The 22320-nt window shown below is 42.0% G+C and overlaps 1 protein-coding gene across 1 annotated transcript in view; it reads right to left on the reverse strand.

Moving 5' to 3' along the window:
* BGN (biglycan) overlaps positions 1 to 21587 on the reverse strand; it is a 64736-nt gene extending 43149 nt beyond the window's left edge. Inside the window, exon 1 of the mRNA XM_026711272.2 lies at positions 20862 to 21587. The gene's annotated coding sequence lies outside the window, so the exon portion shown is untranslated. The remainder of the gene's footprint in view (positions 1 to 20861) is intronic.
* Positions 21588 to 22320: the final 733 nt, after the last annotated feature.

The raw sequence follows: 22320 nt of genomic DNA on the forward strand, positions 1-22320 counted from the left end.
TGGTAGGAGAGGGATGTTGACATGGCACATGTGTCTCTTCTACAGATGGACCCCTATTCTGGGGTTTTCTGACTCACCTAGGGACCAATTTGACACAGCACATTATGTGTATTCGAAGCATCCATGGATACCTGCAACTCTCAAGTGCTCCGATTTTTCAGTCAGCAGTAAAAATGATTGAAACTCTATGGCTATTTTGCATTTCCACTTGCTATATAAAAATAACAGATAAAGAGATAATAACAGATAATCAGAGTTGGAAGGGTCCTTGTAGGTCATCTTGTCCAACCCCCCTTCCCAAGCAGGAAACCCTACACCATTTCTGACAGGTGGCAGTCCAATCTCTTCTTGAAGGTCTCAAGTGATGATGCTCCCACCACTTCTGAGGGAAAGCTGTTCCATTGGTTGATTGTTCTCACTGTCAGAAAGTTTCTCCTTATTTCCAGGTTGAATCTCTCCTTGTTCAGTTTCCATCCATTATTCCTTGTCTGGCCTTTGGGTGCTTTAGAAAATAGCTCGACCCCTTTTGGAAACCTATTAGTTGACTGCATCTCTCCTCCATTCCCCCAGGGAAACAAAACTTGTTTGTCCATGAAGGACAGAAGGAGAGAAAACTTCCCTCACTTGCTTGCCTCTTAAAAGTAAGTTCTACTCATAACTGTCCCCGCTTCCATTCACCACTTCAGCTCTAAGAATGTAGCTGAAGAAGGGTGTGGGAGGGAAGTAAACTCCCCCTTTCTGAAGGACCCCACAACCCAAATGAAATCAGTTTTTAGCCAGCAGAACAGGAAGACAGCAAAGCTGACCATCATTTGAACAAAAAAAAAAATTGGCTTTAAAATCTTTCTCTAACTCAAGCTTATTTTGAGGCAGAATTCACCAAGGGAAGCTTCTAGATTCCACTTCTTCAAGTTGATTGTCCTTAGTTCAAATGCTCATGAGCAAAATCCCCGAGAACAGTATTTAACCTTACCAACCACCGCAATCCACTGCATTCTAAACCAGGAAAGGAGTTGAGTTCATAATCTCACTCTGTCAACACAATCCTTCACTTGTATAGCTCTGGTTTCTTAATTTCCTTTTGCTTAGATCAAATTTTAGGAATTTCTTTGCAGATATGTGAGTTCAGTCCTCTGCCCAGATGCATTCCTCTCCATCAGAGGGCTTAAAAAGCTTCACCTTCTCCTTTTCCCCATCCAGGCTGGAGCTGAAAGCCAATATTGATTTTTATAGATTCATAATATACATTCTAGGCAATATTCACTCTATGCCTCACCTGGGATAGCAGACTAGCAGTTGGAGGACTGGGCTAATGACATTCCCTCATTAGATGGCTTGAAATTTTACTTCGGCTAATGGTTGGTCTCCACTGCAAATATAAAAGCTATGTTGGCAGGCCACACGGTTGCCAATGTTTGTTTTAAATAAATATCCCTAGCCCAGAGCTAAGGCAGTGTAACCCAACCAGAGGAATTTGAAGAATAAAATATATTGCCTAGCAGAATATTGAGTTTATTGACCTAAGTTAACCAGCTTCCCTATCCACGTCTTGAATGACTCTATACATTCTTCTCCAAACCATTATTCTTCATAAGAATCATGGGAGACTAAATGAAATTGTTTCCCCCTAGTTCAATGTTTTTTCAAAGTTGGCAGCTTTAAAATGTATGGACTTTGAAAAACACTGCCCTAGCTGCTGCCAACTTGGTATTCCTCTGGTTGGCCTTGATGGCTGGGATTTCTGGGAATTGTAGTACTAAGCATCATCTTAAGCAAAGATGAACTAGCCAAGATAAACATAACTTCCTATAACCTTCTCAGAGTCTCCTTGAACTATGAAATGGACAACAAATAAGTAAATGACATTTGGTTGTTGATTGTGACCTTGGCTCCCTGTTACTTTGGGGATATTCCAATGGAATCTCTCTCTCTCTCTCTCTCTCTCTCTCCATCTCTCTCTCTCATTCTGTCCCTGACATTGAGATGCTTTTGAGTTGGCATTTGTGTCTGGTAAAACCATTTGGTCCCCTGGCTTTCTTTTAAGGGGAAGGGATCCTCACCCCAGATGGCAGATGTGAAAACAATTTTTGTGCACCTACCAAGCAACTATTTAATTCCAGGAAGAAAAAACCTCAGCCCCTCTAATTGTAGCCATCATCTACATTTCCACATAGAAATATACTCAATATATCTTCCTTGCACAGGGTGGACCCTGTTTTCTCCCCCCCACCCCCCATTTGTCCTATGTCTCTTTATGGCACTTGTGGCACTAGGATTTGAACAGGAGCCCTGTCTGAATCCTGATCCATTGAAATAAAATAATTGTACAACGCATAAAAATGTAATGCAGTCCATTGCACTTTGTACAATGCTAACAGAAAGTGAAGCAACTTCAGACGAAAAATTCAGGCATGGACTCTAAATTGTGGTGAACAGACTCCCTTTAGAATCTGCCCCCTCTTCTAAAGTTATCAATATGATCTACTGAAAGTATGCATCAAAATAACATTTGGGAAGAGGGCAATTAAAAAGAAAAATATTAAATACTAAACAAGTATCCAAATATTAAAAGCAATTTCCCCAGAAGATTGTGAAATGGGAGGTGTGTTATCCAAAAGCTTCATAGAAAGTACTGAGAGAATTAAACCAATGTTCTATTTTATTAATTATTAACTATTTTAGTTATTAAACACATTTTTTAAAAATCAAAGCTTGGATCTCAAAGGGTATTTTTTCCATTAGTGAATTATACTCTATTCCCCACCCCCTTTAAGGCCACCAGCTCTGCAGTGTCATTGGCTGATGACTGGCCTGAGTTTGCTGAAGACCGTAAACCTGGTTAGTTTTAACCTTAGCTTACTGTACTGTATTATAATTCAAAGACACCAAACATCTGACTAAGTCCTGGAAATGTAGCTAGCAAAGAGATCACCTGAGACTTTGGCAGCTTCTCTGTACTTGCCAATGCCTTTGGCTTAGACAGTAAGGGGACAAAAATAGTACAGAAGGTCAGAAAGAGTACAAAAATTAAAATGACAATAGGTAGTTTTACAACTAAAGCAGACGCAACACTGCTGGCACGGAGTGACCGAATTTCACGGGATGAGTAACCAGATGATTTTAGCTTTCTCCCCAGTGGTCATTGAAAGGCTAATGCCATGTTTTTCTGGACATGTTTTTTTTTTTCTTTTCCTGGAGCAACTCAAAGCACAACCAAACCACAGAGATAACAGCCAACAGCTTAAGCGTGAAGCAGAATGAAACAGCTGAGTGAGATGACCGGTTTCAATAGTTAGTTCTTTTTCCATTGCCTTTAACTACGCTTAGGGTAATTTATCGAGGTGATTGACATACCAAAAGAACATATGCCTTGCACTCTTTTATATACCTACAAGGACATTATTTTGTGCGAAGCGGGAACAGACCAGGACAAAATCTACATTGGAACACTTTCTGTTTCTGATACCAAGGTGTTGGCTTTATTTTTTTCAAATTGCAATCATTTTTTTTTGGGGGGGGGGATGTTAATGAATGCTAATTAATTAATAATATGGTATATTTTTCCATTGCTTTTGCTATTCAACCTAGAGCCACACACACATCCTTAGTGTTATAATTGACATGTTATTTGCATGTGAGCACATATTCCAAGCAGGATGTTTTGTGCTTTGCAAACCTCCAGTTCAGACCATAATTTTAGTTTATTCTGTATTCCAATCATGCTGCCTAGTCATGTTGGGGTGTGCATATCTTTTGTTCTTTTGCTTTTTTAACATGGCAGCTTTACACCCATAGACACATGCAACTGATACAAATGTGTAGGCTTAAAAATAAAGATGTTCTTATTATTGAAAGCTGCACAACTGGTGTAGATCACAGAGGAAAAATAGTATTGGAGATTAAAAGCAATCACAGATTTCTAGTCTGCCAGAATGGGAAGGAAGAGATAAAATAAAATTATGTTAAACAGCTCCAAAGTTTTTAAATACATTCCCACCAATAAGACTGAATGATTTATGTCTTGGATAAGAATGTGTGTAATTTAATTGTGTAGGGAAAGCATATTCAGCAGAAACCTTTATAAAAAGGAGGAATTGAATATAAAAGAAAAAACAAAAAGAGAAGAATAGAATGGGGAACATCACGCATATCACACGAGTGAGCTTGATATCAGAACATTAGGATAATATCGTGTGATCATGCAGATTGACCATCCAGTTAAACTAGTTATGTTTAATAGTGATTTTAAGGGTTTATTCTGTTCCAAACATATTGGCCTCAATAAAATATTACCTGTTACACACTTCAGATTTCCTTCCTTCTTTTTATCTGTTCCCTATATCTGCATCAGTGGTGGGATTCAATTTTTTTTACTACCGGTTCTGTGGGTGTGGCTTGGTGGGCGTGGCAGGGGAAGGATACTGTAAAATCTCCAGTCAGAGGTGGGATTTGCTGGTTTTCTGAACTACTCAAAATTTCCGCTACCGGTTCTCCAGAACTGGTCAGAATCTGCTGAATACCACCTCTGATCTGCACTGTTATGTTTTTAACAGCAGCCTGCCAGGGAGAAAATAACTCCTGAAGTTTTTTCCTCTCCTTTAATCTTCATGTTGGAGATGGCTTCCAGTGATTTATTTATTTTTCCTTGTCAGACCACTGCTGATGGCACAGGAACACAGCCAGGGAGAAAGGTGGCGACTCTATTGAGCAGATTGTCTTTAGCCCAAAATATGAATGATTGCCTTTCTGGAAGAGCTACTTCCAGTAAAAGCTGCTTTCCACCCAGGCTGCAGCCAACAATTACAAGCAGCGAGCATCTCCCATGTCCCTTCCAAACCCACAACTCACTCCAAAGCCCACAATAGCAGCCTTTGTATCCCAGGTCCCAAATGGTTGCGATTATAGGTGGAGTCACACCCAGTTTTCTATTCCAGTTTTGGAGCTGACGCCAGGCTGGTGAAAGTTTTTTTTTCTCTCTCTCTCCCTTAGCAGCTCTCCCTGGCTGTACAGGTAGTCCTCAGATTATGACCACAATTGAACCCAAAATTTGTGTTGCTAAGTGAGACAGGTTGTTAAATGAATTTTGCCCTCTTCCTACAACATTTCTTGCCAGAGTTGTGCAGTAAGTGAATTGTTGCAGCTGTTCAGTTAGTAACACAGTTGTTACATGAATATGGCTTCCCCATTGATTTCGCTTGTCAGAAGGTTATGAAAGTTGATCGTGTGACCTTGTGGTGGGATTAAAACAAATTCTGTGGGCATGGCTTGGTGGGCATAGTGTGGCTTGGTGGGTGTGGCAGGGGAAGGATACTATAAAATACCCATTCCCTCCCCACCCCACTAACCTGCTTTCCAGCTCTGTTCTCCTGTACAGGGCAACAAAAGAAGACTCAGCCAATCAGGTGGGACCTGGGAGTCAGAGACTAGATGAGGGCAGGGCTAGTCAGAGATGGTATTTGCCGGTTCTCCAAACTATTCAAAATTTCCGCTACTGGTTCTCCAGAACTGGTCAGAACCTGCTGAATATCACCTCTGATGTGACCTTGGAACATCACAACCTCATAAATATCAGTCAATTGCCAAGCATCTGAGTTTTGATCAAATCACCATTGAGATGCTACAACAGTCATAAATGTGAAGAATGGACAGAAGTCGGTTTTTTTCAGGGCCTTTGTAACTTAGAATGGTCACTAAATGAACTGTTATAAGTTAAGGACTACCTGTACACACCAGGCCTAGGACAAGCCAATGAAGCTTGGGCCTATGATGTGATGCGTGGACATGCTGGAGACGGAAGAAGAGGAGGTGCTGCAGGACCAACCCAGTTTGGTCACCATTGCATAAAACCCGAACCCGAACCCCAGCCAAGCCTGACCCCAGCCCCTCAGTAACATGAAGCATGATGTGTTGGAAGGTTTCCTTCTCAAACCTCACTGAAAAGAAGGGGAGCAGGGCTTTAATTAATGCAATATTAGAAAGCATTTGCAAATATGCACAGTTTGTACAAGATGATTAATATTCAGAGTCTGGCCAGAGTCCAAGTTCAAGCACTTTTAGGAAAAAAATACAAGTAGCGTTTTGGAACCCAAAGTTTTGCTGGCAGATGGTGGATGAGACATGTTTGGTGGTCCTTTGATATGATTTTTATTATATTCAGTGCTGGGGGAATAGGATTTTGTTACTCATCTTATTCTGTATAAAAAAGATAGTTTTCAAATCAACACAACAAATTAAGTTCTAAAAAGACCAATGTGGAACTTCACAGCAGCCTCTAATGCTCTGTAGCTCCTTAATTGTCTCAAAAATCTGGGACTCAGTCTTTGTGTTGGCCTTCTTCAAACTGGTGCCCTGCTGATAGGATGGGTCATAGAAGGCGCTGGCAAACTGATATCCCTAGATAATGCAGAGCAGAGGTGCCCAACTTTAAGGCTTGCAGACTTCAACACCCACAATTCCCGGCCACTTTACTTCATGTAATTCCCATGAGCCCTAACTCAGTATGATCAAAGCTGCAATTCCCACAGTCCCAAATTCATCCAGGCTACCAGATTACCAAGTTTTAAACTGTAGCACATCCATGTAGAACAGAGGCCTTCAAACTTGACAGCTTTAAAATTTGTGGACTTCAACTCCCAGAATTCCTACCTCAGTCATTTTAGCTCAGGAATTCTGGGAGTTGAAGTCCACAAGTCTTAAAGCTGTCAAGTTTGAAGATCCTTGATGTAGAAGGTAGGATGGTAGTTGTAATCCAATACAGCAGAAGGACACCCAGTTGGGGCAGGCCAACCTTTTGTGAGTAGTACCACACTTTTCCCTCTAATTTTCATCATCTGAAAGCCATTGTTTCTCAGATGATCTTTGATCAGCATTTAAATGAACAGTTCAAAGAACAGTTTTCATTTCCCCCCAAAAATCAGCTGTGAAATGTACTTCACTGCCATTATCTTTCTTCCAAGAAAGCTCAGAGGATATCTATAGTATAGATCAGGGCTGTCAAACTCCCAGCCTACGGGCTGGATGTGTCACGCATTGGCCACGTCACTTTGGCGAAGGGGAAAAAAGTTCCGATACATCATGTGATGCCGCCGTGACGACACAAGTTTGACACTCCTGTTATAGATATACCCACACATTTATCCCCAAAGTGGTTCTGTGAGAGATTAGAACGACTAGTAACTTTCGTGGCTTGGCGAAGTATTAAAACCTATATCCCAGTGTCCTAATTAAACTACCTTATACCTGTGCTGCTCCTAAAATAGTAGAGAGCAGTGTTGTCTGTAGGATGGGAAAGGTGGGTCATAGCAATTGAGGCATTATAACTTTAAGCTTCACCTATTTGCTACATTTACTGTATGACCGGTGTCAGCTTGACGCAGAAGGCTCTGATGGTGCTTTTGTCATTCTGATGAAAACAGTGGGAGTCTATGGAGGCCACTCAACTACTCGTGCTCATAAAGCCCAGGGATTAAGACAAATTCATTTCATAATGGACAGAGCATTCTTTTTCAAACCTAATCACACTCTGCAAGAACCAAGAGACTGAAGAAACGGTATTCCTATATTTCTGGGGTAATTCCAAGAATTAAAAACTGGGCTTAGAACAGAAACCCAGTTCATTGCAATCTTTCCAGGTGCAGTGTTTAAATATATTTAATAGGTCTGCTGCACTCAACCTGGGACCCCCAAATATTGGGGCTGCAATTCCCAGAATCCTCAACCATCTTGAGTAATTGATAGGGAATTGGGGAAATTGTACTCCCAATCTATCTAAAGAATACCACACTGGGAGAAAGCTGTTCTGGTTGACTGCACCACTCTCAAGCAAGGCTCTCCAACCTTGGCAACTTTAAGCCTGGCGGACTTCAACTCCCTGGGAGTTGAAGTCCACCAGGTTTAAAGTTGCCAAGGTTGGAGTGGAGACCCTGCTCTGGAGAAAAGTAAGCTCAGGTGACTTCCAGTTTGCAGCGCTTCGGTGCAGTCAGGAATCCGCGACTGTGCGCGGTCCCTGCCTGTGTTCATTGCCTGAGTGCCCCAAGCCATTTGGCTTCGGGGCTAAGCCATCTTTGCAGAAGGTGGTGAAGACTGGGGGGCTCTGGCAGGGACGAGAGACATCGCATCTCTCTTCCCTAGCCGGCTAAATCTCCCTCTCCGAAGGCAGCTGAGCGGCGATCTGTAATGGCCGCCACATAGAAGAGCTCAGCCAGAAAAAGAAAGTGCTGGAGGAGCTGTGAAGAAGTGAAAGTGATTTTTGCTGACCGGGACAAAGCAACAGTGAAAGTATCCTGATATTTAATACTTATTAAAGATACATTGTTCCCAGACTGAGTAAGCAGCGAATGGATATTAAAAGGAAAACTTTTTTTCTTTTCACTCTCCTTCCAAACGGAACAGCTTTGAGAGAAATCGGAAAACCTGCATTGGAGGTATGCTAAATGCTAAAGACTATGCTAATGCTAAAGGGATATGGATTTCTAAATATAGAGAAAAGTAAACTCAGGTAAAAGAAAGCACCGATGTTTCCACATGTATTTACTTGGCTTCTCTCCTACGACTTCATTAAGCTTGGTCTGAATGTGTGATATGACACACTCCTCCCATAATTCAAAATCCCAGTCCTGATTAAACCATGTTTCCTTCTTTATAAGAGTAGGGCGGGTTTCAGAAGAGATTAAGGTCCATCCAGAGTCTTTACCATACTAGCTATCATTACTTGGCAGATTCAGGGGAAAAAAATAGTACTTCCTGTAGCTGTCATTCTTCATGGTGACTGATTAATTGTGCCATCAAATCATATTTTACTCCTAGTGATCACATTGATAGATTTTCTCCGAGACAATCTATCCCTAAATTGATATTTTAGGTCTTCCGATAGCGCACTCATTGCCACGGTGCATTCTCTGACGGTTGCTCAACCTCCCCAAATTTAAAACGTGTGGGCTTCAGTTCCCAGAATTCCCTAGCATTGCTGAATGGGGAATTCTGGGACTAGAAGTCCACCCGTCTTAAAGTGGCTGAGGTTGGATAACACTGCTCTATGATAAAATATTCCAAAGACCTCCTGGAATCCCCTCCTGCTTCCACATCCAAATAAAGATGGATGTCTCCATTTACCCTAAGTGGGAGGGTGTGGTTTTTTTTGTGAGCAGAATCCACATATGGGTTTTGAATGGCATCCTGGCCATAGTTCAAAAATGTAGATGTGGCCAGGACAAAAAAAAAAGTAACATGGAATTCATTTCATTTAAACCTTATTAAAATGTATGAAATATACTTAAAAACTTTCTCCCATGTGCATTTAATAATTTCCCCTTTCTATCATATTGAAACCAGACTTGGCAGTGCTGTCTCTTGAACTGGTATGACCCCAACCTTACACATTTACAAATATACCTCTCCCTTTTTCAAGTTTGCTTTTCCTTCGGGTCTTCCTTTTTGTTCAGAGTCAAAATAGATGGGAAGTCAGTTAACTAGCAACTATGCAAATGGTGCTTAAATACACATGAAGCAGCATCTGTGGGAGACGGTCTCAAAAAAGTCAAAATGGCAGATGCAAACATATGATTAAAGACCTACCCCTTTTTAAGTCACACCTCTTTCTTGATCACATGATCAAAGACTCCATCTTGACTTTTTAAAGTTCCTCCCCCATAGTTGCCCCTGTGTATACAGGTAGTCCTCAACTCATGATCACAATGGAGGCCCAACATTTATGTTTTATTTATTTATTTTATTTATTTGTCAAAAGCTTACAATACAACAGAAACAAGAATAAACATAAATTAAATACAAGAAATAGGAACTAATAATTGGGGACAATAGGACAAGGGCGGTAGTCATGATTGTGCACGCCCCTTACAGACCTCTTAGGAATGGGGTGAGGTCAATAGAAGTTAGTTTGAGGGTAAAGGAGTGGGGGTTAGAGCAGGTGACAACAGAATCAGGTAGTGAGTTCCAGACATTGACCGCTCTGTTGCTGAAATCGTACTTCCTGCAATCGAGTTTGGAGTGGTTTACATTTAGTTTATATCTGTTATGTGCTCTTGTGTTGTTGTGGTTAAAATATGTGAAATATTCATTAACTGGTAAGACATTGTAACATATGATTTTATGTACTATGCTTAAGTCCAATCTTAGTTGGCGTAGTTCAAGGTTGTCTAAGCCTAGAATCTCAAGTCTGGTGGTGTAGGGTATTCTGTTGCGAACAGAGGAATGTAGTACTCTTCTCGTGAAATATTTCTGGACTCGCTCAATTGTGTTTATGTCTGTGCAGATTCCAGACAGCAGAGCTGAATTCAAGTATTGGTCTAGCAAAGGTTTTGAATGCCCTAGTTTGCAAATCAGTATTACCAGAGGAGAAGCTTCGTAAAATTAAATTTACAACTCTTAATGCCTTTTTGGCAATGCTGTTGCAGTGACCGCTGGTGCTTAGGTCATTCGATATGAGAACTCCAAGATCCTTGACAGAGTGAGGGTCATCCGCAAGGTCATATCCGCCTAGCTTGTATAAATATTATGTTGCTAAGTGATAAATTTGTTAAGTGAGTTTTGTCCAGTATTACTTTTCTTGCCACAGTTTTCAAGCGAATCACTGCAGTTGTTGAATTAGTAACAAGGATGTTAAGTGAATCTGGTTTCCCCATTGACTTTGCTTGTCAGAAGATTGCAAAAGTGGAACACATGACCCCAGGACACTGCAGCTGTCATAAATGTGATTCGGTTGTCAAGCATTTTAATGTAAATAACGTGTCCATGGGGATGCTGCAACGGTCATGAGTGTGAAAAATGGTCAAATGGTTTTTTTTTTCAGTGCCGGTGTAATGTCGAATGGTCATTAAGTGAACTGTTGTAAGTCAAGGACTACCTGTGTTGCAAGTATGGAAGCTCCCAAATTTGAAAGAGTCTTTGCAATGTCAGTCTGGATTTGAGACCCACAGCTCCTTATTTGCACTGGAGGGAAACCTCTCAATGACTCCAGTAGCTGATGCTTTCCTAACAGGCATGGATGATGGTGGTGGGACTAGTACAGCTTAGAATCACCATAGATGTCAAAGATCACATTAGTGGTGGGCAACATATTGAGCATCTGGCATCCTTTTAAGTTGTCCTGTGGGGTTCAGATCAGTGGTGGGATTCAAAAAATTTTACTACTGATTCTGTGGGCGTTGCTTGGTGGGCATTGCTTGGTAGGTGTAGCAGGGGAAGGATGCTGTAAAATCTCCATTCTCTCTCCACTCCAGGGGGAAGGTTACTGCAAAATTCCCATTCCCTCCCCAGCCCACTAACCTGCTTTCCATCTCTGTTCTCCTGTGCAGGGCAACAAAAGAAGACCCAGTCAATCAGCTGGGACTCAGGAGGTGGAGAATAGATGGGGCGGGGCCAGTCAGAGGTGGTATTTGCCGGTTCTCCAATCAGCTGGGACTCAGGAGGTGGAGAATAGAGGGGGCAGGGCCAGTCAGAGGTGGAGAATAGAGGGGGCGGGGCCAGTCAGAGGTGGTATTTTCCCGTTCTCCAGTCAGCTGGGACTCAGGAGGTGGAAAATAGATGGGGCGGGGCCAGTCAGAGGCGGTATTTTCCAGTTCTCCAATCAGCTGGGACTCAGGAGGTGGAGAATAGATGGGGGCGGGGCCAGTCAGAGGTGGGATTTGCCGGTTCTCCAAACTACTCAAAATTTCTGCTACCAGTTCTCCAGAACTGCTCAGAATCTGCTGAATACTGCCTCTGGTTCAGATTGACTATACTGGAAATAAAATGGGTAAGTCTTCACATGCAGCCTTCCTCTCAGAAAAAAAAAAAGACAAACAGCTGATCCATTATCAATTGGAAGCCTAACTGTTTGGAAGAAGAGATGTTGTTGGAGGTGAGTGATTAAAGGTAATGTTGATTTTCAAAATCATTTTGTTGGGCATGCCATCCTGGAAGCTTGGAATAGATGAAAAGCAAGGCTGACTTGGAAAAAACGTCTTTGGGACAACCATGACCTGAATGACATCTCTATAGACTTCTAAAGTTCCTTTAGGATTGTCACCCCAAGAAGCATTTTTCAGAAGAGAAATGATAACCTCACAACCTTGATTGACTTATGATGATTTATTTGCTTTTTCTAAAGGAGAAACTAAATTAAAAACCGGAGAAAATGTGGAAAAGGAGGAGCATGTTTGTTAATGATTTGTTTCTTCACAGTTAGTGGCAAAGACCTCCTCTTCTTGTCCCACCATTCCAGACTCAAGGACCCCATCCCTGCAAGTTTCTGTTTAAAGCACCGTTCATGCAATGGTTAATTGTGCAAGTACCACAGCAGCTCGCTGGGCTCTATCTCCCCCACCCAACTTTTCTATTATAATTTAGCTGAAAAAAAGGAAAATGCTTTGATCATTTGTGAGACTCAAGACCTCTGCCCATTCACTAAGACCTTCCCCCACTTTGAAGTTTATGGTGTGCCAACATTAATGCCCTTACAATGCTAAGGATACCCCTTACACACATAACCCTGGCCTTGTCTAGTCCCCAGTCCTGACCCCCAGCAATCTTATCTTGTGATTTCACATGTCAGAATGGCAGTACAATACGTAGTTTGGCCCCAAGAAGCAGGAGAGTGAGGTAGGAAAGTTTGGTTCAGTTGTTAATTTTGCAGCATATCATCTCTCTTTTTTTTCTCTCCAGATAATAGATTGGGAGGAGGGATCTTCCCCACCATTTCAAGAAGTCATCTCTTGAATGCAGTGATACTATTGGTCCCACCTCCTGCTACTCACCTTTTACCTGCTCAGGAACTGCTTGTTATCTAATTTAAATAATAGCCCTGAATCTGACACGGCCCCATCATAGCCCCATCACAGCCGCTAGGTATACAGAAGTTATAGCTCTTCACCACCCATGATCACAAAGACAAAGTTACCAAGATGTAGGTGTGACCAGAAGTGCCTTAGGCAGTACAGATATCCTTCTTCCATCTCATCACCAGCCCCCTGAACTGACAGTTCCGCTTTTTCATTCCCTACCTATCCAAATTGCAATCTGTTTGATCTTGCTCAGTTAATTTTAAAAAATTATAGACATATTTTCTGACTGAAAACCATTTATGTATTTTTTGCTAAAACTATTTTTTTTAAAAAAGAATTTGTGATTTATGGGTTTGAGAAATAGCAAGGGTAGAATAAGGAAAAAAAGAAAGCCGCACTATAACTATAGAGAGGATAAAATATAAATGCATCTACTGTAACTGCTGTAAAGAAGATCAGAAGCTGCTTTTTATAGCTCTTTTTCTCTTCTTTCTTTTCTACTTTTTCTCTTTTATTTCTTGCTTATTTACTTATCAGTTTACTTTTTTGTTCTTTAAATTTCTATTATTTTTACTCTGTAAAAAAATATCTTCAATAAAAAGTAATACCGTAGAACAAAAAAATAATAATTGTAGACACATTTTTATGACTGAGGCGTGATTTCCTGTTAAGTTTCTTCATTTCATATCATAAAGCAGAGGATCTTCAAACTTGACAGTTTTAAGACTTGTGGACTTCGACTCCCAGAATTCCTCCTCCAGTCATGTTAGCTCAGGAATTCTGGGAGTTGAAGTCCACAAGTTTTAAACTTGCCAAGTTTGAAGACCCTTGTCATAAAGTGTGCAATGCCCAGATAGGATGTCAGAAGAGGAGCAGACAACCTGCAAAAGCCAAAGCAGAGGTTTGCAATTCAAGAATATCGGGCCCACCCTAGTCAGGCTGCAGCCCCCCGTTTGGTGCTTGCTTGCTGGTGACTTGCAAAGCCTGAAGGTCTGGAAAGAGTGTGCATGCAGCTGGAATTGCTGCAGATGTGGGGTAGGAATTGGTGATGCAAACAGCCGATGTTAAAATGGCATGATTCTATTCCGACTCAAGTGGGGAGGGGAGCAGGGAATCGCAGGAGAAAGGGCCTAGAAAGGGAAAACAGAGCTATTCCAGCAACCAGCCCCATGCTGCGAATGTCAAAGCAAGAACTAATAAGATTTGAACTTTCTCATCAGCCTTGAGAACTGGCAATGCCAAATTCTCTTTTCTTTCTTGTTTGTTTAACTTTTAACACACTTTGACAGTAATAGGGAGGAATGTTATAAGGAATGCGATATAAAGAAATGTAAACGTAGGAGCTTTCCAAACAAGGGTTTTATTGTGTGTTTGTCCTATTTCTTGGAATACTACTCTCAAGTGAGAATGTGCATACACAGATGTGTGCGTAGACTAGTTCATCCTCTGCCTTTGTGTGTTTTCCCACTGCTTTGTTGGCCTTTTTAATTCTGACAAAAACGATCTTCTATGGATGGAAACATGGATTAGGCACATCATATTTTTGATTAGTAAGATGTAGAAAGGTTCACACAAGTAGTCCTTGCTTAACTACCACAACTTGGACAAACAACTCCATTGCTAAGCAACCCAGTTGTTGAACAAGACATCATGTGACCGTGACTTGCGGTTTTATTGCTGATTTCTTCACCAACTCTGCTTGTCAGAAACTGGCTACGAAGCATGCAAATAGCAATCATGTATTCACACGATACTGCATGGGTCATAAATGTTTGCTGATTGCAAACACCCAAACCTCAAACACATATTCGTGCAATGTAAGTTCAATGACCCAGTCACAAAGTTACTTTTTCAGTGCCATTATAACTTTGAATGGCCAAGGCAGTCATTACCTGAGGTCTACTTGTAACTGGAAGCTCCTTCGGGAGAATTGTAATGGAGGACTTTGAGTATTACCCATCAAAAGTCAAGGACTAGCTATTCCATCTTTTTGTCTTTGGCAGATTTGAGATCAGGAGGAAACATTGCTCTGTTCTGGGTCGAAAGATTATTCAAAGTGGAGAACCCCTGGACCCAGTGACTTTCAATTCAACCTTAGGCAAGGCACAGACTCCTGGGCTAATTGGAAGTTCTCCCTTGCACTCTTGCTGCTCCATTGCAGAGTTATTTTGCGATCGTTATTTATTTCAATGAGACTTTCCCAGCAGCCTTTGGGAGTGGAATGTGCTCTCCATGATTGTTAATTAGAGCGTGTAGGGGTGGATTTCCTGCAACCAATGATCTTGGACCAGCCTTGAACATGTTCACATCTTGGCCCTGATCTTGAAGCTTTCCCCAAACATCATGCAGTGCTCTACATGAAGCTGTCAATTACAGGCATTCCCTCTGCGGCTGCCACTGTGCCAGAGCCAGATTCTGCTTTTCATGAATAGAGAAGAAGAGTTTTGGTTCCTACTCGCATCTGCACTGCAGCTCAGCAAACCTCTCTCCACCCATTTCCAACATAATGTATCAAAACTGGAGCTTGCCAATCCTGGCTTTCAAATAATTTGGCTTTCTTGTCCGTATAAAATACTCATTTAGGGTCTGAACTTTATTTTTAACAATAGTGCCAGTTGGAAGACAAGGGGCAACATAAGCGTGCCAGCACTAGCTGGCAGAGACACCTGAATATTCCAAATTGCAGTAATTTTGGGTGGGTGGGAGGTGGGGGGAAACATGTTGAAAAAGGGAGGCTAAGTTTCTGGGGCTAGATGAATGGAACTATTTAAAAATAAATGCAGTTCTGTTGTTGTACATCTCCTGCATGAGGCTTCCTGTAGACCTTACTTTGCTGCTATGCTACAACCTTCTGCATCCATATTGGAGTCGGCAAGAAATTATACCAGAAAAAATTATACCAGCATTTAGTGTTTCCACTTGCCTCTGCTGTGCCTATTTCAGAATCACTGCAGTCCCCTGATTTCCCTCCCTCCAAGGTGTGAGTGAGAAAGCCTCCTTCTGCATTTAATACATCTTGAAGCTGCCCTTAAGATCGTGTCAGAATACAGGTAGTCCTTGACTTATGACTGCAATTGAGCCCAACATCTGGCTTCCCCATTGACTTTGCTTGTCAACAGGCTGCAAATGGTGATCACATGAGCCCAGGACACTTCCACCATCATAAATATAAGTCAGTTGCCAAGCATCTGAGTTTTGTTCACATTGACCATGAAGATGCCACAACAGTCATAAGTGTGGGAAATGGTCATAATAGCTCACCTTTTTCATGCCATTGTCACTTTGAACAGTTCACTAAATGAACCGTTGTAAGTCTAGACTAGAGCTACCTGTATATAAAGGGGAGGAAGGATCTGTTAAACCAGGTATAGCTCAGGATGTCTCAATACAATCTTATATTAAAGGTGGGGAACAAAATAAGGACAAGGTCATGGAGACGCAACAAAAACAAGATACTTTTCATCTTGATTAAGTACTACCGGTATTTGCAGTTCTTATTATGTTTGCATCATGATTAAGTACAATTAGGACAAAGAATTTCATGACTCCCTTGTGGGGGAACCATTTCCAGGTGACACCATAGAAAAAGTATCTCTGAGTTTCAAAAGACAATTTTGTGTTTGTGGGGGTGTTTGTGTGTGTGTGTGTGTGTGTGTGTGTGTGTGTGTGCATGCAGGAACAGGTGGTAGCTTAATGGTGGCATTTGGCAGAATTTGCTTTCCAATTTATGGTATCTTCAATTAAACATGTTCAAATAGGAGGCCTTGTAGCAACTGTAGGAATTATGGTAAATAATGATAGGCCAAATGGACTAATAATCAAAAAGATTCCTGTTTTTTCAAACTATATTTCTTTTGCTATTTGAGTGGGGGGGGGAATCTTACAGCTGGCAACATTCCTTGAGTTGTTTACTTGTTACTTGGATTACTCCTTGTTAGGATGTGTCGTTAGTCCATAATCAGTTGTATTGCTCATCAAGAAATGATGCTTATCCAATGTTTCATGTGAATTGTGTGCATATTTGAATCAATCCCTAAGCCTAAACAACTCATAGATTGTTATGAAGACAGAAGGAATAACACCTCCCCAGAAGCTGTTGGAGGAAAGATGGAATATATATGTGTATGATAAATAAATCAGCTTGAAATGTTGACATATCGTGAGAATGATGTGCATAATTAGACTGTACTGATATTGGATAAAGAAATTAGTCACCATTGCTGCATTTCTTGCTTTTTTAATGACTTCCTCCATTCTGAACAAATACTACTTATATTCAATATATTTTCTTCTTCTGTAGGATGTTCAGTCTGAAATTCTAGGCATACTTATACCTATACTTATATTTAACAGGGCTTTCTTTGAGTTGACAAGTCTAGATCAACAATGTCAGCCTACTGCAAGGGAGAGTGTATAATTAAAGCACTCAATTTGTAGATTGAGTGTCCCTAGCCTTTTCCTCCCTAGTGATTTGCAATATCTCATAGTGGTAGCCATCATCCCTGTGCTGTTCATAAAGCCTGCCTTTGTTACTACAAGTCATAATGCTGGGATGAGGCTGAGAGTCACTCAGGGAGAAAGACAAATTTTAATTCCAAATTGATTGCAATTTAAAGCTTCAAAGCTGGGACACTTTGGTTCCAGTGTCACCTCCCTCATTCTTAGTCATTGCACCAAAGCAACATTTACTTACTCCTTTCTCCATTAGGTTTATTATAACCCACTTCCCTATGAGGTCAGGAGATCAAGGCGACTTACACAGCACTCCTGCCTCTCAAATTTATTCCCACAGAAACAATCCTCTGAACCAGTAAGGATATTTTGGCAGATTGCAGAGATGTTTTAAATAAGGGATCCAAACAAAACACAACACCATAGATATATTGTATGCATTTAAAAAAAAAAAAACCTGGGAAAGAACATGGGACTGAGACATTATGTATATAAAGCCTGACAAATTGGTTTCTTCCCTATGATGTAAGACAGGGGTCTTCAAACTTGGCAAGTTTAAGACTTATGGACTTCAACTCCCAGAATTCCTCATCTAGTCAGGTTAGCTCAGGAATTCTGGGAGTTGAAGTCCACAAGTCTTAAACTTGCCAAGTTTGAAGACCTTTGATGTAAGGAGACAGGAAAGATGGGGACAGAATTCAAGTGTCAGGACCATTCAAGACTCTGGCTGCCAACTTAGAGCAGGAAATTCTGGAACCCATCCAGGTGCCCTGATTTCAGGCATGACAATGTGGATTTGGGGAGAAGGGGAAAGGGTGGCGATTGAAAAAAACCAAAGTATAGGATTGACTGACCAACACAGCTCTGGAACAATCAAATTAAAAATAAGACGCCTACGGGGGGTGGGAGTGCGGAATGCCACGTGCTGTGGGTCAGAGGAGCCTGTGTGGCTTTGACATCTGTGGCTGTGTAGAGCCAGCTTGAGGATGCTAATGGCAGGCAGTGGGTCATGCCTGCCAGCTCAGCAAGCAGCGGGGCTGCCAAGGAAATTGCACAGCCAAGAAAGGCCGAGTTGGCGCACAAGGATTCAGACTTGGCAAGCAAGCCTATCGTTGTTGTTTTTTTCTCCCAGGCAGCCTTTCCTCCACAAACCGGCTGGATCTGCTCTCCCAAAAATGGAGACAGGAGCGAGGAGCTGTGTGCACTTTGCACTTCTGTTGGCCTAAGCCAGAGGTCTCCAAACTTGTCCACTTGAAGACTTGTGGACTTCAACTCCCAGAATTCTCCAGCCAGCTATGCTAATTCTTGGAGTTGAAGTCCACAAGTCTTCAAGTGGACAAGTTTGGAGACCTTTGGCCTGAATGCTTCTGCCACTCCCCTCCTGCCTTCTTCGTGAAAGCCACCAACTCTTCCCTGTATCTCCCATTTTAGCTGGATGCCTCTCCTGTGTTAACTGGGATCAGCTCCGTCCGCCTTAATTTTCTCCCTCTCGTTCTCTCTTTCTAACATCTAGAAGTTACCGTTTTCCCCGCCTCCCTGGTGCTTGATCCGCTAAAAAGGATTGGGGAGGCTTTGCTTAAATTGGCAGACATTGTGGGTTTCCTATCCCCCCCCCCCGGGGGGGCCTCCTTGTCTAATTGCTTCCAAGGGTGGGAATAGGAAGCTCCTAGAGACGCTGCTGGCTTTGCAGTCCCGGTTTGCAAACATTTATGCTGGCTATGAATGAAAAAAACTCTTCCAGCCTGCTCTGCTCATGTTTCGACTCACACTGGACAAATCCTAGACAGCTTGGATGTAAGAAAGATTTTTTTTTTAAAAAAAATGCTATGCTGAATTGAGAAACTACAGATGAGAATACAGGGCTTCTCTGTATCCCCTTAGCAAGAGATGGGGGGTCTCAACGTTCGCCCCTTGGCGAGATCGGCAGCAAATCAATTTAACCATAAAGATCTGTCTCTGTGTTCCCCAACAGCCAGAAAGATCTGGTGCTGATTGGCTAAGTGAAGACAAAATCCAGACGTCAGGGAAAGGCAGTTTCTGCCCTTCGGGGGTGGGTGGGGGGAGTTTTTTTCTGAGTCCTCTAACTGCTCCTGGGATATTGGAGGGAGAGATTCTGACTCTACCTGGACTAAAAGGCACTCCTCTGATGGCCCATCTTGCACAGTTGCAAGTGGAGCTAGAGGGCACTAGAGTCAACGAGCAGATCGGAGCGACTTTTCATGGGAACTCAGAGAGACCTTTTGGAGCGGCATTGCCCCCCGCCCCCCCAAAATTCACCCTTTGTTTTAATTTTGCCAGACTCGTTTGCGGGCGTTGAGAAGAAGAGATCACATCTACCCTTGAGATGGGAAAACACCATAAGCGAAAGGAATAAAAGAGAGGGGTTTTCCAAAGTTTTTAGCAATAGCCTGGTACATTCAGTTCACTTCTCTCTTTGCATACAAGGAGTTTGGGGGCATGGACCCCTTTGATATATTAGCAAGATAAGCACAAATACAGCTCCAGCTACAATTCCATACTTCCAAGCTCGGTTGATTATGGGAATTGTTGAGGGTCATCACCCCAGCCAGTCCATACATGTACTCTGTAAATCTATACTTAGCAATGAGAAAGATCCACATTCAAGGATCTCCGCTCCTACAAATTTTGGGGTCTAAGACAAAAAAAAAAACCCACAGATGAACGCGCACAACTTCCATCCCACAATATGTGCCATTTCTCCTCACTTCCTCAAGGCTGAATTCCCCAATGGATTAGACCTTGGGACTTCAGAGGCATCCTTTTCTCCTACTCAGCCACACGTAAGTGCAGACCAAACACAGTGTTTGAGATGACAGTCCCAAATTCCCTTCTTAGTAGGGTTTGAGCCATCCTTCAAAAAAAATCGGGGACGCACCCTGAGGGAGCCTGAATAAAGTGTGGCTGGCTGCTGAGATCAGCCTAGGTTCCTTGAGTTACACACCTATCGTAGTTCTTTTCCAGCTACAACGCATTTGTAAAAGCTCTTCCAGGGAGCGAGAATGAAACCACCAAATAAGTCTTACAAGGTTAGGCAGCTGCCAAGTAGATGAAAGGAAACCTGAGAATAAAGGAGCTTAGGAGCAAGCTATTAACAGTGGGATTCTCATCAGTTTACAGGGAGAGGGAGCAAAATGTAGGGAATGACAACTGGAGAGAATAATTCCACCCCTTATGTACACATGAAATGTATGCGGCTGGAAAAAGGGTGGGTGAGAAGTAGATATGCAGGACTCTTACAATTGATTCCTGAGAGCGTAAGGCGAGTGATTTCTAATAGTTAGAGGGGTGGACAAGACAGAGTGATGGGACAGTAAATGGAACAGAGTGGATTTTTTTAAAAAAATAGGAAGGAGGAAGTTCTAATGGGGTTCGAGTAACAGAAGACCGTGGCTTAAGTTGAGGGTGAGAGCAAGGGATCTAAAAAAATCCAAATTCCCAGTTTCTGCTGGTTCCATGGCTGAAATTCCTGTGTGGTCCACTGCATTTAATCCATTTGTCCCAAAGACTTTCCAAGAGAGAGAAACAAAAAAACAAAAAAAAACACCACACAAACTTTGGAAAATGAGTTGAGAGAGGAAAAAGGAAAAGGAAAAAAAAAGGAAAAAGTACCTTCAGATCAGAGTTTGGTCCTCAGAATCACACCTGAAGTAAATCTTTCTTCTCCACCCAAGTGCCTTCTCCTTGGCTGCCTTGTTAAAGACCGTCTTTTTTCTGTTCCTCCGCTTGTTTTTTGTATGATTTCCCTCCCGCTCTTTTGCCAGCAGACTGGAGCTGAGTGTGTCAAGCCCTTCGCAGGACTGGAGGAGGCTGTACTGTACTAGAGGGGATTGAGAGGGGTTGACTTCCTTGTAGGCAAGCTGGTTTCAATGAGGTATAGAGCTCACACACATGCTTGCACATGCATGCACACACACACAAACACACACACAAATGACTTCAGGGGCTGAACCATCATGTGGTTTCCATCAACCACCTGCCAAAAATGGGAAAAAAATTAAAAGAGAGAGAAAAAACCGCTCAACCTCAAGGATGGAAGTTTTCAGCCACTTCTCTCCTCTACTCTAAAATGACAGACTTTTTTTTTTTTGCTTGTTCTTTTCAAAGTAGTCACAAGAGTTAGTGGGTTGGGAGGACAGCAAGGAGACAAAACTGGTCCCAAAAAAAAATTGGTGGAGAGGGGAGGGGGACAACACAAAACAAAAAACCTCTCTGACTTGATGGCGCCAGAAAGGATGGCTTTTGTGTTGGTTTAAGGCCATGCAAAATATTTGTCTTCCCTGACTGGGAGAGCCTGGCTTGTGATAAACATAGAAGAAAGGAAGCCATCTTGTTGGTAAAGAATATGGCTCTGTGCTTTGAAGAAACAATAAGTGGAAGAAGATAAATAATAAAGGGGGCGAGGGGAAGTCCTGGAATATGAAAGGATGAGAAATAAAAAATATAGTACAAGGGGAGGGGGTGGGGAAGAGACGGATCGTTGATTATACAGCATGCTTTATATAGAATAAAGATGGAAAGGCTTAGGGTGAGATATAGTAATTTACTGGAGTGCAGCTTCTAGCAGGCCAGAGCAACTAATAGCTGTTGGACATGGATGAGAGGAATAGTAATTAATAATATCCAGAGGGCCCTTTTTCCTCCTCTCCCCAGGAGGCAGACAGAAACATAAGAACTCTGCTGAATTATGCATCTGTTTATCTAGCTTTCTACAATTTCATTTATGATGGACTACAAATCCCCAAATCTATAGTTAAATCAACTGAGAATTATGGGAGTTGGGAAAATACCAGCTCGGAAAAAAAAAACGTATTGTTGTTTCTAATCCCAACAATGGGCAACCTTTTTGTCAGAAACAAGCAGAGGATGGAAACAGACTGCCACACCTGGATGCACAAAATTGTTACAGAAATCAGTTGTTTTACAGTTTCCCTTCCAAGACAGTAGGAAGTGGCTGTGTGAAAGGATCATTGCAAGTGGTTAGATCATGAACGGGATGCTTTTTTTCCATTTTCCTGCTCCATCCTTAGCCTAAAGATATGTTGTAACACTTGTTCTCTTGTTGGTTTCA

The sequence above is a fragment of the Pseudonaja textilis genome, chromosome 2 (assembly GCF_049901715.1).
Source record: "Pseudonaja textilis isolate UNSWEBS1 chromosome 2, rPseTex1.2, whole genome shotgun sequence".
In the NCBI taxonomy this organism is placed as follows: Eukaryota; Metazoa; Chordata; class Lepidosauria; order Squamata; family Elapidae; genus Pseudonaja; species Pseudonaja textilis.